The sequence below is a fragment of the Mustela putorius genome, unplaced genomic scaffold (genome assembly GCF_011764305.1).
Source record: "Mustela putorius furo isolate JIRA1106 unplaced genomic scaffold, ASM1176430v1.1 tig00000430_pilon_pilon_pilon, whole genome shotgun sequence".
In the NCBI taxonomy this organism is placed as follows: Eukaryota; Metazoa; Chordata; class Mammalia; order Carnivora; family Mustelidae; genus Mustela; species Mustela putorius.
The window spans coordinates 7,014,796-7,030,427 of NW_025421377.1; the positions used below are offsets into that span (position 1 = coordinate 7,014,796).

The 15,632-nt window shown below is 43.5% G+C and overlaps 1 pseudogene; it reads right to left on the bottom strand.

The window, feature by feature from the left end:
* Positions 1-833: 833 nt before the first annotated feature.
* Positions 834-2,073, bottom strand: LOC101684750 (annotated as a pseudogene).
* Between the last annotated feature and the right edge of the window lie 13,559 nt (positions 2,074-15,632).

Here is a 15,632-nt window from a genome sequence, read left to right on the forward strand (position 1 = left end):
GACTTAATGGGTTTAATAAGTTAACCCCCCGCGGTTCCTTATTTGCAGCACCCAGTCTTCCTTTGAAATACCAGACAGACCCGGCAGTGGCCAACAGTACACTTCAGGCCTTCAGAGTTCCAAGTTCATGTTCTCTGAGCATTCAGTGTTACAGGGGCCCTCGGCCAGAACTGGCCTCTCCCTTTAGCAGGGGAACTTTAAAGGTACCAGTGAGAAAAGCTTTTTCCCCTTCAAGGGGAAGAAAGAAAATCATTCCTCAAAACCCAGCAGATCTGGCTGGGTTCTGGCCATGGAGCAGGAGAGACCAAAATCTAACCTGAGTTATAAGAAACAGTAGATATCGCTGGCTATAAAGGGAGTGATCGGGAGCAAATGAGATACTCCTTTACCTCCCACATCCAATATATGTGCTTCACAGAAAAACAACAGCAACAACAAAAAACATGTCCACAAAATGCAATAGCTACAATTATAAAATCTCTTCATCCAAAGTTGGTGGAAGAGAGAATGGGGAGCTGGGAGGGCTGGCCAATGGCATAGGGACAAAAATAATATTCCAATCAATCCAGACATGGGGGCTGGAAAGTGCTAGAAAAGAGCTACAGAAAAACCAGGGGTCCATTCAGACTCACTGGTGTTCAAACACACTGGTGTCAGGAAGATTCTGCCTTAAGCACACCAGAGACAACAATCCCAATTCCTCAGAGAGAAGAGAATACACAGAGGGCTCTTGAGAGAGCAGGTCCTGCCTTCCCTGGCAGAGGAGGGGACAAGGGAAAGAGCTCCTACAGCCTCCTTCCAATCTTACCCATTCCCTCTGCATGAAAGGCAGCTCAGCAGCCTGGGGTAGACTTCAGCTTGGCAGGAGACCGATGAGATGAAGGGAATTTTCTGCACAGGCTGAGCTACTCAAGGCGGACTGCTGGTAGACCGTCTTGTGGAAAAGTCTGTTGCTTAAGAAAACTTCCAAGAAGAGGCACAGCTGGAAAAGGTAGGCTTTGCCACTGGTCTTTGTTTCCTTGGTGCTGAGAATGAATAGAGGAAAGAGAATGGAGAAGAGGCAGCCACTGATTATGTACGAGGACTGCATTGCTGCGAGGAAAGCCAAGGACAAGCCAAATCCAAAGTAGTAAGGCCAGTTCCTTTTCTATGTTTGATGACCACTGGTGTGTTTCAATTCTTTTATTGAACCAACAACATTCAAAGCAGTCCAGCGAGTAGAGAAGGGACATATGCAGAAGACTAACCAGCAAGGTGGTCAGGAAGGAGACTCACAGACATCTCCTGGATGGGGAAAAGAGCGGGCAGCAAAAGGTTGAAGAGCGGGTCAGCAATTCTTTTGCTCACACTAGGGAATGAGGGAGGCTTCCTCCCCGATACCTCAAATGCCAGGTCAGCTATGTCTTGAAACCAAATGGTATTTATAGCTTTGCTAAGTGCGAACAGAGGGGACACCCAAAGAGCGCTGAAAATGGACGTAAGGAAGAATTCCCGCCGCGACCAAACATCTCCATGTTGTGAAGGATCACCAATCATTTGGGCCGTCACTGACTGCTGTACGGGAAGAAACACTCCATAAAAAAGAGGAGATGGGGCACCGGGGTGGCTCAGTGGGGGTTAAGTCTCTGCCTTTGGCTCAGGTCATGATCCCAGAGTCCTGGGATAGAGCCCTGCATTGGGCTCTCTGCTCGGCAGGGAGCCTGCTTCCTCCTTTCTCTCTGCCTGCCTCTCTGCCTACTTGTGATCTCTCTCTCTGTCAAATAAATAAATAAAATCTTAAAAAAAAAAAAAAAAGAAAAAGAAAAAAGAAAAAAGAGGAGACTTAACCAGAACGTTGTACCATTCCCAGCACAGCACTGGAAAACTCTACTAACGATACATGGCTCAATTTCTTGCTTCCTTTCTATACTCCGGGCTCTCCTCCGCGCCAGCACCCTGCTTGCCCTCCTTCCATGCTGCTCCTCTCTCTTGCTCTCTCCGAGCATCTTGTTCTAAGATGCTACAAATTCCTCAGATGGAGTCTTTGATTCCCCTGGCAAGATCCTGGAGAAAGGTTTTGACTCTGTCAGCCATCTCTTCACCACCCAAACTACCAACTACACAGAAGAGAGAGAAGAGGCTCAAAAATCTCATCATTAAGGATCCAGCCCCTCACCCACCACAGGCCCACGCGGTTCCCCTTGGACCTTCTGTGACCAGCCGCATTGCGCATGCCCAGGCCGCACCTGGAGAGTTGGGGTGGGGGGCACTGGGCAAAAACAATTCTTTTCATAAAAATTGTAATTATGTTAATACAAGCATGTTTATTATTGTTATTCCTAAATAGATTAATGAAGTATTTTTGAATTTTTCATTTTAGATTTCTGATGTAGCAAATATTCATATCAACGCAAATCAACAAGAGCTCTTTGGGGTCCCCATTTATTTTGAAGAGTGTGAAGGGGCCCTGAAACCAGAAAGTTTGAGAACCACTTCACTAAAGGATTAGAAAAGTGTGGCAATGCTTTTTTTCCTCCCCCCAACACTAGAAACAATGTATAATAAACCCAAATCTTTGTCTTCAGTTCGAATCAGTCAGACAAAGAAGGGCATTTGAAAGGGAAGCAGGAAAAAGACCACACAGAAAAGATAATGATCTGCAAGCCCAGATCGTATCACTCTTGACTCATGAACAATGGTCTCTGGAAAAGCCTGATTTCTAATCGTTCTGGTGGAATTGGGAATGATGCTACATCAGAAAGCATGTTGATGGCCTCCTTCTGCCTGGTCCAGTCCTTCTGCTGGGCATCACTGGTCATCAGACCCAAACCCACTTCCTGTTTTAAAAATTAATAATTATAATACGAGCTCTGTTTGCTGGGGAGCTCTCCCACCTGTGGAGGGGTACAGCAAAGTTGACTCTGTAGATCAAGTGGAAACCGTGTACCTCATCACACAGGGTCATGCTGAGCTCCCAGTTGATACCTTAGTCTGGGGCCAGTGGGGTCTGGACCAGCCAGGGCTTTCTGCTTTCAGCTTGGTGGGTGGGGTGGAGGCTCCCAAACCTCTTTAATCCTCTGCCCATGGGTCCTGTCCCTGGCCCTTCCGAGGCATGCCTCTGTTAGAGAAATGAGCTAAGTGTCCAACTGAGATGTCAGAAAACCCCTCAAGAGACGTAAAAGGGCTCAACAGCCTACATTTTACTGGGCTTTTTGTATTTCACATCTGCTAACAAATGATTTACATTGACGGTTTGGAAAAACAAAATGAAGGCTTTTTTAGGTATCGTGCGCGTCTGCTCATGGATTAACCAATTCAGGAAATGATTCACAGAATGGGGAATGGACACAGAGTGAGTCATTTGGTGAGCGAAGTAATTAGTTGCTGTATTTGTTTTACCTTCTCAAAAGAGTGTAAGTTAGCTTGTAAAAATACACAATAAGATGTTTGAAATAGAGGAGGTTAAGCAGATTACTTTTCAAATATCCTGAACTCTCAGATTGAATGAAAAGAAAGGAAAAGGAAACCTGGGGGGTTTCTAATGGAGGAAGGTGTTTAGCTCCAATAACCATCACCAGCCCTTCTGTGGGATCCTAAACTCAGACCCAGAAACTTTTGTGAAAATGGAAAAAAGAGTTACCTTATAATAAGGAACATATGCCCATGTGTGACTGTCTAAGATTTCTGTTGAGGTCTTGATAGTACAGTCTTGCAAAAATACCTCCCTAGCCTTGAAATCTTAGTTTTAAATGTAAAAAATAGGGGGGCGTTCTTATCTCAAATAAACGAATAAATGAAGCAATCAAACCCAGGGGTCAGCGAGGTCAGAAAATGAGAGAAAATTGGGAGGAAGTTCAGTGTTTGAGCCATCTGTAGATGGAAGACTACAGTTTCACCTTGAGCTCTCCAGCATCCAGCACGGGGAAATGAATGTGATAAACCAAATATTCCTTGAGGTTCATTAAATAAAAACAGACCATCCTCAAGGCAAGGAGGCAGACTAGGGGGCAAGGAAGTTCAGCTGCTTAACGTGAAGACTTTTTTTGCCCGAACTAAATGAAGAGCCTTTGCGAGGTGATTTTAACAACTTAGTAAATTCAGTAAAATCTGAAAGTAATTATCCAGCCAACTAGTGGTCATCAGATTTGAGTATATGGTTTCCCCCTTACTTTCTCCCTGGTAATATTAGTAGCATTAGTTACCTACATCTAAATGGAATCTGGTGAAAAGGAAAAGCCTCTGAGAAAAGGAATATAAACTACTCAAATGAAAGGTATTATTAGAACTAATATTGGAAACTTGAGAGACAGGAAGATTTGAGTCAAAGTTTGGCCCTGACTTGTTGGCTGTGCCATCCTGGGTGTGTTACGGAACCTCCCTGAGTTTTTGCTTCATCATCTGTAAAATGGAAACTAAAACAGTACCTACTCCATAGGGCTGCTTTGAGGGTTAAATAAAATAATGCACATAAAACATTTAACTGAGTGTCTTGTCTATAATAAGCATTCAATAAACATCAGACCACGATTCAAGGAACTTCTGCTACACAGACTCATTATATCCTCACCATAACCTTGTGGAATAGGAGGGCATTTATCATTACCTTATTCTGTGGATAGACAGAAGTCTAGTTTGCCTAACACAGACAGAACCATTTGGCGAAAAGAAGGGTTACCTCCATGATCTAAATAAATGAGATGCTCTGGAGGCCCTGTGAGTCTATCTATCATTAGATATTTCTTCCTTTGCATTAATCTCTTTCAATGTGAATAATAACTCGTGATTGGCTGCACTTTACGAGTTTATGGTTTTACAGGGGAAGGCAGATATGAGATGTTCACCACACACATAAGACATGACTAGAATGCAGTAACTTGTTTTGCTTTTGTTGTATCCATTTTTATAGTTAACCTCTATTAATGACAAGGACACTGGTTGTTTATTTATGGTGATAACCTACAATTTCTTTTTTAAATAAAGATACTTGAGTTTTAGTGGTGGTTGACTTAAAGAAGAACATTAAGTTTTAAAAATACAGTTGTTGAATGGATATGGCAAGAATCGTGGTGGCTGTGACCATATACCTGCAGTTTGGAAATTGCTACAGGATAGGGTAAAATACATACTTGTGGACCTGTCTCATGCGGCCTTCTCTGCTGTGGCCTCACCTTATGCTCCTAGTGTCATTCTTCAACATTCCTAAAACTCTAGTCACATGGAAGTGCTTGCTCTTTCCTCTTTGGGGGATTGATTTATTTATTTACCTATCCCTCTAGAAGCTAGTTCCGCTCATTGGAATTCTCTTCCCTTCTTCACCTCCTTGAAAACTAAATTTCTTCAATTCCACTCTGGAAAGCCTTTCCAGGTGCCACTTGGGACAGGGCCCCTGAGCCACTTTCAGTATGCTAAGCAGAGTGGAGCTGTCACCCATTCATGCTTCTAATTCAGAGGACCACCTAGAGTATGACACCTTCCAGGGTCTCTGCTATGTGTAAATAAGGTACAGCCTTCATTTGTTAAGTGTGGGTTTTTAAAATATTTATTTCAAGCTTATAATTGTGTTATTCAAGCCTTCTATCTTTTTCAAATTGTGTGCTCTTTATCTACTAGTATATAAAAATCTTCAACTATGATGATGAATTTTTCAATTTCTTTTTATAATTTAACATGTTTGCTTTCTGTGTTTCCATAGCATGTTATTCAGTGCCTACAAGTTCACAATTATGGCACCTTTTTGGTTGGTTATGACCACATCCTGTATTCATCAGTAGCTAGATGTTGAATCAAGGGCAGAATGTGATAAAAAGAAGTACTGTAAAAGAGGTTCAGAGAGGCCTGAACCTCTTTCTCATAAGAGAAAGACAATACATCTAATGGTGGTAAGGTTCTGTCCTCTTTAGAAGTTAGAAGCCAAATGTGAGGCCACCCAGCTTTCCAAGGGTCTAGGGAGGTGTGGAACCAACAAAAAGAAAAAGTATTAGCGCCACAATATATATATATATAAAACAGTAAAACCAAAATTAGTCAATATTTATTATCTTCAGTAACAGTAAAATTTGATATTCATAAATTTTATTATGGATTAAAAACAATCTTTGGGTTAACTTTTCTTACTTTAGCAGCTTCCCAAGGATAATCAATGATTTGCCAAGAAATCACAGCTAATTAATTATAAGTTAAAGAAAAAACTTTATTAAATTATAAATAATGTGATATGCTAAGTTATATTTTAAAATCTTACAAGAAGGATATTGTGCTTAATGTGCATCTTAATATCTTTGACATAAAAGCGGTGAAAAAGTACATGGGACTAAGAAAATCTTAAAATGATTCAAGTTAAGGGGATCTTAGAGCTGTCTTGTAAGAGAGGCATTTAAGTGGGACCCTAAAGAATGAGGAAGTTTTTGACCAAAGCTGTGGCAGAGGAAGAGGGCATTTTGCACAGAGATAATAGTGGAAAGGCCAAAATGCCCACAAAGATTTGGAGGACAGAGAGGAACTCGCTTGGGGTAGAGAGGAGAGGGGCTGCAACCCTCCCACACCAAATGTCCTTGAATGCCTTGGCCGGAGGTTTACAAATCACTTTTTGAAATGTGAGCCACAAAGGACAACTCCAGAGTTCGTAAATGCCTCCCAGGGTCACTACTCACTAGAAGCACGCTCTAAGGTTTCTCTTCCCAAAACGAATTCATTTTCATTTCGGTCTGGGCCATCTGGCTTCCGACAAGGCATACAGTAGAGAGAACTAAAGAGACCAAGAGGCCAAAATATGCAACTGCTCCTTGCTCCCTTGCCTGCCTGGGCTGCCCCCTAACCCGTGTACCTCCATCCATTAACACACAATTAATCCCCTGGCTTTTTCAAAGCCTGGACCTCCCACCTCTCCCTCCCCTTGGCAATTAAATCCCTGCCAGTTAGGAAGCCAGAGAGAACAGGTGTGTTTCACACTCGGTTTCACTTTCCTTCAAGGTGCCAGACGGGCAGCCCCAAAGACCACAGACCTCTTTGTTCATTTAACAGCATCAGTTGGTAGCCAGACAGTCTCGGCCTGTTGGTAGCCTCAGGTGTGACCAGGAAGGGCAGGGAAGCCTCACTGCTTTCGCTAATTCCTCTACTTCAAGGCTTGGCATATTGACAGGGGCCCCACCTGGATAGGTGGCATCCTGAGGACACTGCTCTGCCCTAGGAATCCATTCATTCATTCAGTCATCCAGTCAGTCAGTCGACACCATTCACTGAGCCAGGATGAGCCAGCCACTATGCTACTATGAGAGGGATTCAGTGTGGTTAGGAAGAAACGGTCCTGCCATTTAGGAGATTACTAGTAAGGAGATGCAGACACAGTTTAATATAACACAGGAAGTGTAGCAATAAAGACACTTATTTGAAGTTTATTTATATATCGGTTGAACTTAGGCAAAAATGTATATAATGCTTATTATGCATCAAATGCTGTTCTAAACCCTCAACAAATATTAGCTCATTTAATTCATGCAAAAACACTAGTTGGTGCCTAGGTATTAGCACTATCCTGATTTTACAAATGTGGAAACAGGGTTTTCACAGTTTGGGGAACTTGCCCAAGTTTAAACATCTCATACATCAGGGTCCTGGGATTTAAAGTCAGACAGTTCAGCTCCCAAGCCCATGGTCCTGACCATGCTTCTGTGATGCAGAGAGCCAGAAAAGTGATTCTGAAAGTGGAAATGGCATGCCGGTCGGCAGTAACATAGCAAGGCTAACAGCAGGGCTGTGTGCTAGGGGATTAATGTAGGATGTCTCACTTCGTTCTCCTAATTCTGTGAACTATTGTTTCAACCCATTGAATCAGGAGAGTGAGGCTTGGGCAAGATCAGAAACCTGCCCTTGGTTCAGAGCTACATGGTGATAGAACTGAGCTTTGGATTAGGCAACCCGACTCCAGTCTCCAAAGTCTTGACTGGCGTAGAGGCCTGTGAGAGACACATTTGGGGCGGATGCTTCTTGGCACCCCTTAAATGTCACCAAGGAAGAAAGAGTGTGTCTCTGCTTTCCTGATGCATTGCATTCAGTGAGCTCTAGCCCCAGATCCCCGCTCTGTTCATTCCCCTAAGTGAAAGCACATGCAGGTTCCAAGGATTTCTGGAGTTGAACAGAAAGCAGCTCATGGACATAAATTCTGTGGAGCCCAGACTTCAGGTAGGCCCCTCATATCCCTTAACCCAACCCCAAATGGTCACCATTCACCAAAAGTAAACCAAAGGCCCAATCAAGGCTATCTTGGCTGCTGGAGTAAGTGGGGGGCAGAGATCCAACGTGGCTCTGATTGAGGCTCAGTAGCGTGAGCTCACGGGTGGAGAAGCCTTTTAGCAACCTTCTGTCCTTAAAGGGGCACAGTTTTCTAACCCATACAAAGACACCATGTGTGACCGCCATTTTGCAGAATGCAGACATGTCTTTGATTGTTAAGACCGTGATATGACCAGAAGCTGCTCTAGGGAGTTGAGATAATAAGCCAATGTTTCCTGACAACTTCTCTGGCCTTAGTTGACCTCCTCCCCCCAACCAGCTAATCCCAGCTTCATTTTGGGTTTGGGTTTTATTGTTCATCTGGCAGAGGACTAATGCGCAAACAAAGAAGAGTGGCTAAGCTCCGAGAAGGCAGGCTTTGTCGGGAGTCATCCTTGGTAGACATCTGAGGACGCAGCACTGCACCCCTTAGGCATGATAAACTAGGGATTCCTAACTAAAGTGGAAAGGACTGCCAGGAAAAAATATATAGGAGACAAGGGTCTAGCAGTTGCCATCAAGTATCCCTAAGATTCTTTGAGGTTGTGAGCAGAAAAAAAAAAAAATCATACAAGCAGCTGAGTGTTGTAGAGGAATGACAGTTCTCAACCCTCTCAGAATCTGTCTCAGAATACCAGAATACCCGAGATGGGGGTGGGGCTTAAAACAATACACATTTATTTTTTACCATCTGGAGGCTGGGCAGTCCACGATCAAGGCACTGGCAGATTCAGTGTCTGGTGAGAGCCTGCTTCATGGCTAATAGAGAGCTGTCTTCTCTGTCTTCTCACATGGCAGAAGGGAACAAGAGAGATCTTTCTAGAACCTCTTTGATAAGAGCACTAATCTCATGCATAAGGGCTTGATATGATCACCACCCAAGGGCCCCACCTCCTAATGACAACATAATGAAGATTAGTCTTCAACATATGAATTTATGAGGAATAGGGGACACACATATTACAGTCTATGAAATACCCAAAGTCTGTATTAATACAAATATCCTGTAACTCCTCCTTTATTATCTTGAAATGAAATATATCGCTAACATAACCACCTGAATACATACTTAAAATCAATATAATATTCTAACTTTAATGTAAAAGAGAGAAATGAAAGAAATTTATAATAAACTAGTATATGTTTCAGTCCACAAATGCTTAGGCACAACACACCAAGATGTCATGAAATCATCAGGTGCTTGTATCTTTACACAGAAGTGCTATGGATACAGGATCACAAATGCTGCCAAATACTCAGCCGAGTTGTGTTTTGGCTAATTGTATACTATGAAGGGTACATTATTGACATGATTTTTGAAAAACGGTAAGCAAATTCACGGTAAAGTTCCCAAAGAGTCGAAATACAATCACCCCTCGCATCACATTATCGTTAATGTTCCTGCAACAATGGGCATATATTGAAGTGAGGCCCAAGTGCTCTGTGTTTCCGTGTCCAACCAACCTAGTTTGAGGAATCATAAGTAGAAAGAGGCTTTTCCACCCACCTGCATGTCCAGAGTGAGATTCTGTGGGACTGCCCTATGCATTGATTGTAGCTTTCCCTCCATCATGATGACAACTAAAGACAGGGCACAAATGTCCTGATCTTTCCTAGGGCGGGTACCATCCTTGCGCTGAAACAGGCTATGGAGTTTCCTGCGGAAACTGAATAAAACTTCCAAGAGACCAATCTGCACATACTCATTTACTCATTCAACAAACATTTACAAAAACTTGTCTTGAGTAAAAGCTATTTATTTAGCAAATATTTACTGAGCGTATGCTAAGAGCTAGGGATTATGGCAGTATGCTAAGGCTGGTTTCCTCTTCTCAAGGTTCTTGTAGCCTAAGATTCAAGATAAGTTCAAATATAACATTGGTACAGGGTATGAAACATAACATTTCGTCTCTGACCCCCACGTCCTCTTTCCCTTCCTGGCACCTAGTTCCTAAAACCCTTGGAATCTCCTGAGTGACAGTGTCTCGTTGCATGCTAATGAAGGGCAGTGGCTAGGGGACAGCCCCAGGGTGGAGGCTGGTCACCAGAACAAATCTGGATCTTTTGGGCTACCCCCAACCTCTGGGGAGGGGAAAAGGGCTGGAGATCGAGTTCAATCACCTATGGCCAATGATTAAATCAGTCATGTTTATGTAATAGAACCTCCATTCAAACTGCGAACAATGAGATTCAGAGAGCTTCTGTCTTGGGGACCACGTGAAGGTGTTAGGTGGGTGGTGCCCCCAGAGAAGGCATGGAAGCTTCATGGCCCCTCCCCACACCTGGCCTCATGCCTCTCTTCCATCTGGTTGTTCCAGGTCGTCTTTTATAACACACGTGCAATCTAGTAAGTGTTCTTCTTGAGTTCTGTGAGCCATTCTAGCAAACCATCAAACCTAAGGAGGAGGTCATGGGACCCTAGCTTCAGTCAGTCAGAAACACAGGTACCTGGACTTGCAGTTGACATTTGAAGCCTTGCGGGACTGAGCCCTTGACCTGCAGGATCTGTGCTCTCCTGGCAGTTAGTGTCAGGTAAGATGTCCGTTAAGTGTCCTGCAAGAATCGGAGAATTGCTTGGTGTGAAAAAACCCACACATCTGGTATCTCAAGGGGTATGTGTAGAGAGGCAGGGAGGAAATAGTAGTTTAATTAAACATTAAAATAATACATTACTCTAAAAATCAAGCCATGGAAAAGCACCAGATAAATTGACAAAGACGTGCTTGATTGATCTTTTTGCTATTGCTCTGTATAAAAAAACTAGAGGTCCTAGCTTCCGAATGCCAGGGTTCCCCCAGTCTCCCACTGTGTCCCAAGGAATGAGATGTGTATATACTCACATATACTCACACTCTGATATGTGTATATACTCACATATCTTTCCTACACTTGACGTCTTCTTCAGCATCGTGTCCGAGGAAGCTAACACCAGAATCTCACGGCTACAAAGTTGTGACCTAGACCCCTGGAGGGGACAGGAAAGCAGAGGCTCAAGAGGAGGAAAATTATTCTGCCTTGCATCTTGGGAGGCTTGGGACGGAAGAGTGGGACAGGAGGGATGTAGACTAATACTGGCAGAAAAGCTTCGGCTCCCCTAAGGAGCCCGTCCGTGTACCTTGGCCACTCCTGGATGGAGCTGACCACTCATCCTGTCACTCAGCTCCTGGAGCACTGCCTGAATCCTTCGCTATGCTTCTTTCATGAGAGCAAATTATACACAGAGCAAATTATGAGGCATTTGGAGGCTCTGGTTTTTTTTTTTTTAATTATTATTATTTTAACTGTAGAACCTGGTTGAAACTTGCAAGGTATGCAGCAGATTCAACAGATTTTTGTTGAATAAATAGAAGGAAGGAAAGAAGGAAAGAATGGTTGGGGAGGATGGGAGATGGAGCACTTTTCTCTGTAACCTCTGGGCCTCAGTCCCCTTAGATATCCTAAGGTGGCAAAAAGAGAGATCCTACCAGCAGCAGTCTGAGAATGAATAAAATCAGAGGCCAGAGGAAGGGGGGATAGGACAATTGATGAATGATTGATTATAGATAGATAGATAGATAGATAGCCATTCACTAGCGCCCATTGTTTGAGATCCTCAACATAATCTCTCATTCTGCAATTAGAAGCATTTAAAATGCATTTCTGAATGAAACACACACACACACACACACGTTGACCTGATGAGTTTTAGGCAAAGTAAATGATGATAGTAGATTCTTATTCTGGAAGATTTATGGAATAGTCTATCCTATTTGATAGGAGAGGATGCTTCCAGAGAAGAAAATATTGTCCAAAAGGGACCCAGTAGTTCCCCCGCTCCATCCCCGATCCCTACCCACCCCCTCCCCGCAGCTAAACCGCGCCCGGTGTGTCTTCTCTGCACACACGGGTGCTGGCTGCCAGCATGGCCGGTCACGCCGTGCCACCCGAGGGGCCCCTGCTACATGCTCGTCCCTGCGGGCTTCTGCTCCCAGCAGATAATAAACAGTTCACAAGGCATTTTTAAGCAGTTGCTTAAAAAGACGGCGTTGCGTGACCCTGGGAAGGCTGCATAAACCCCAGCATGCAGGAATCTCGAGATAAGCTTTCCATTTTACTGAGCACTGCTCAAGCGCTTCCTAGAATATTGTGTTTGAGCCCTGTAATTAAAGGGGGAAGAGGAGGATGGGCAGAGGTTCCGAGAAGAATTGTGAGGATATTAACGGGTTGGAAACAATAAAGCTTTACAACAAAAAGTTTGGAAGAGCTGGGATTATTCCGACTCAAGGACAGAAGGTCAAGGAGCAGAATAGCAATAATCCTCAAATACATGCATTCGGGTGTCAGGGAACAGGGCTAATTCCTCTCTGATAAAACAACCATCAGGGCCTGGCTGCTCTCTCTGCAGGGACTTATTAGCAAATGAGACAGAATTCAGCAAAATGAAAGAGCCGAGAGGTCAGGCTGCCTGGATTGCCTGAGCGGCCGGGGCCTAGTCGTGTCCCCCTGCAGGGCCAGAGGGACCCAGTGTCCTCAGGAAGCCTGGGAGGGGGTACGATTCTTTCTCGACAGTGTAAACTCCCAATATTATTACTGAAAACCTTAGTGTGAGCCTAAGAAATATTCCCTGCCAGGTTTATTTACCCATGAAACAAACATTTATTATTTTTCCTATTGTAAAAGGAACGCACACTCTTTAAGGAAACCAGTTGCTTCCTAAGTAAAAGCAAATTCAGATCTTCAGAGATGCCCGTGGATGGAGGACTCTGTGTGTGTGTGTGTGTGTGTGTGTGTGTGTGTGCCCATGTGTGCGTGACATGTGGAAGAGATACGGAGAGTAGGGAGTGGCTGGGGTAACTCAGACATTAAAATGAGGCTTTACCAAGATCCTGGGATCATCAGGAAACTCGACAACAACACAATCTAGCCAGTTTCCTATCTTCAGCCTGGGCACCCAGGCAGAGCGACCCTCGAAACCGCATCCCACCGCAGCTATCTGGAGTTAGGAAGGCAGCTAGCTCCTCTAACAACATCAAGCCTCCATCCCATGGGGTGGCCTCGGAGGGAGACCCTCAGGATGGGAGTCAGCCAACGTCTACTCGAACACTCCCACCATTTCCCACCGCCATAGGGACCCTGGATGCAATTCTATTTCAGAAGTAGGCAAATATCAAAACCATTGAGGAGTGAGTATAGAAGTGGGGAGCCTTGCCGAGTCTACCATACAAAGCCACTCATAGCTGCATATTTCTTTACATTTATTCAATATTTCTACTTTGTTTTACAATAATCATGCTCTACAACTGTTTTCACCTGTTTTAGTGAAGTTAAACTAATTAAAATGGTACGTATGGTATTAGAACTCTTTTTATAACTATGCGTGTATAGGCATACTTACATTAAAGAGACTAGGGAAGGGGCGCCTGGGTGGCTCAATTAGTTAAATGTCCACGGAAGCTCAGGTCATGATCCAGAGGTCCTGGAGATCCTGGGATCGAGCCCCACGTCAGGTTCCCTGCTCAGTGGGAAGCCTGCTTCTCCTTCTCCCTCTGCCCCTCTGCAGTGCTTGTGCTTGCGCTGTCTCTCAAATAAATAAATAAAACCTTTAAAAAAAAAAAAAGACTAGGGGAATTCAACCAAAATATAGCTATGGTCATCTATAGATATGGGATTGTAAACTATTTTATTTTTGATGTTATTATGGGTATTCTCCACAATTAATACATTTCCCTTTTAGAAGCGAAGAAGAAAGAAGAGAAATATGTTACAGCACAATTAAAAGAAAAAGAGTTTCCAATATTATTTTGAACTCCGTGACCACCACTATTTCTAATGGCTCTTTGGCCAAGGGTGTGGTTGATATTCCATTTCATTATATTCCTCTCCACGTTGCTGAAGTGAGGTTGTCTCAGATAAAAGGGCATAATCTCAATAGCACCATGTCCTTCAGGTAGACCCCCAGAGCTGAAGCTCCCAGTTTAAATGGAACGAATGCAGCCAAACTCCTAGCAAGTTTTTGACAGCCTGCTCTCCCTGCTGACAGGCTCCGGGTCTGATGCGTCCGTCTTTAGCTCTCATATTTATCTCTCTCTTTTTTTATCTCCTGCTGGATTTTGGACTCCCATGCTTTCATTGTCCCCGTCTTCCTGCAGCACTGATCACTGTGCTCTTTCCTGTCCCATTTCTCTTCCCATTTCCCTTGCAGATGCCTTAAGGCAGCCGGTGTTAGGAGTTTTCCATGGGCATGCTTCCTCCCAGCTCCTGCCGATGACATGACACTATTATTAGCTCCCAGACCTCCATTTCCGTCTTCTTGAAATTTAGGACACAAGAAAGCAGTAACAAGCATGCTAAAGTGTCAGGACCGTAGCATCTGCCCTGAGGGGTTGTCACAAACAATAAATGCTTACTCTGCCAACACCATGAATAGCCTTAAAAAAAAAAAATGAATAAACCTAAGGTCATTTACACACTTTTGATGATATTTCTTTGATGCCGTGAATATAGCGTATTGTTTTCGCTGCCTATCCAGACAGGCAGCCATGAAAGATGGCGGGTTATTTTTAAGTTTCTCCCTTGCATGTGATTTACGGGCTCCTTACACACTATTATATACATTATAGATGTAAAGATTCTACTTCTGGCCTTCACTTACCGCCGGAACACATAAGCCAAACTGTTCTAATAGAAATGTAAGCGTGAGGGCTCTGACTGACACAGATTTCTCACTGCTGAACATTCATGATCTAGGCCAGGGGGTCTCCGGCTGTTTTAGAGTTGTGCTATTGTTCATTTCACGTAATAACAACCATGTTTTGCATTTCCCATCTTTATCTCACAACCTATGTGTGGCTTAATTACTTTCCTCACACTCATGGAGTTTCAGAACTAAAAAAGGAGGGGAAATTCACAAATCACGAAATTAACCATTTTAAAAATGAACAGTCTGGTGGCATTTAGTACATTCACAATATCACGCTATCCCCACCCCAAAACATTTCCATTGCCCAAAAGGAAACCACATACTTATTCATTAGTTATTCTGCCTTATTCCCTCCCCCAAGCTCCTGGCGACTCCCGATCTGCAGGCTGTCGCTATCGATTTGCCTATTTGGGGTACTTGATATAAATGGAATCACATAATGTGTGACCTTTTGAGTCATGCTTCTCTCACTTAATGGAATGTTTTCAAGGCTCATGCGTGTTGTAGTATATATCAGTACTTCTTTCCTTTACCGGCTGAATAATATTCCATTGCATACACACACCCTTATTTGTTGTTAGGGATGAATACCCCTTGACAGACATTTGCGTTGCTTCCATCTTTCGGCCTTTGCAAATAACGCTTTATGAACATATATGTGTATATATGTGAGTCCCTGTTTTTTTTTTTTTTTTTTTTAAGATTT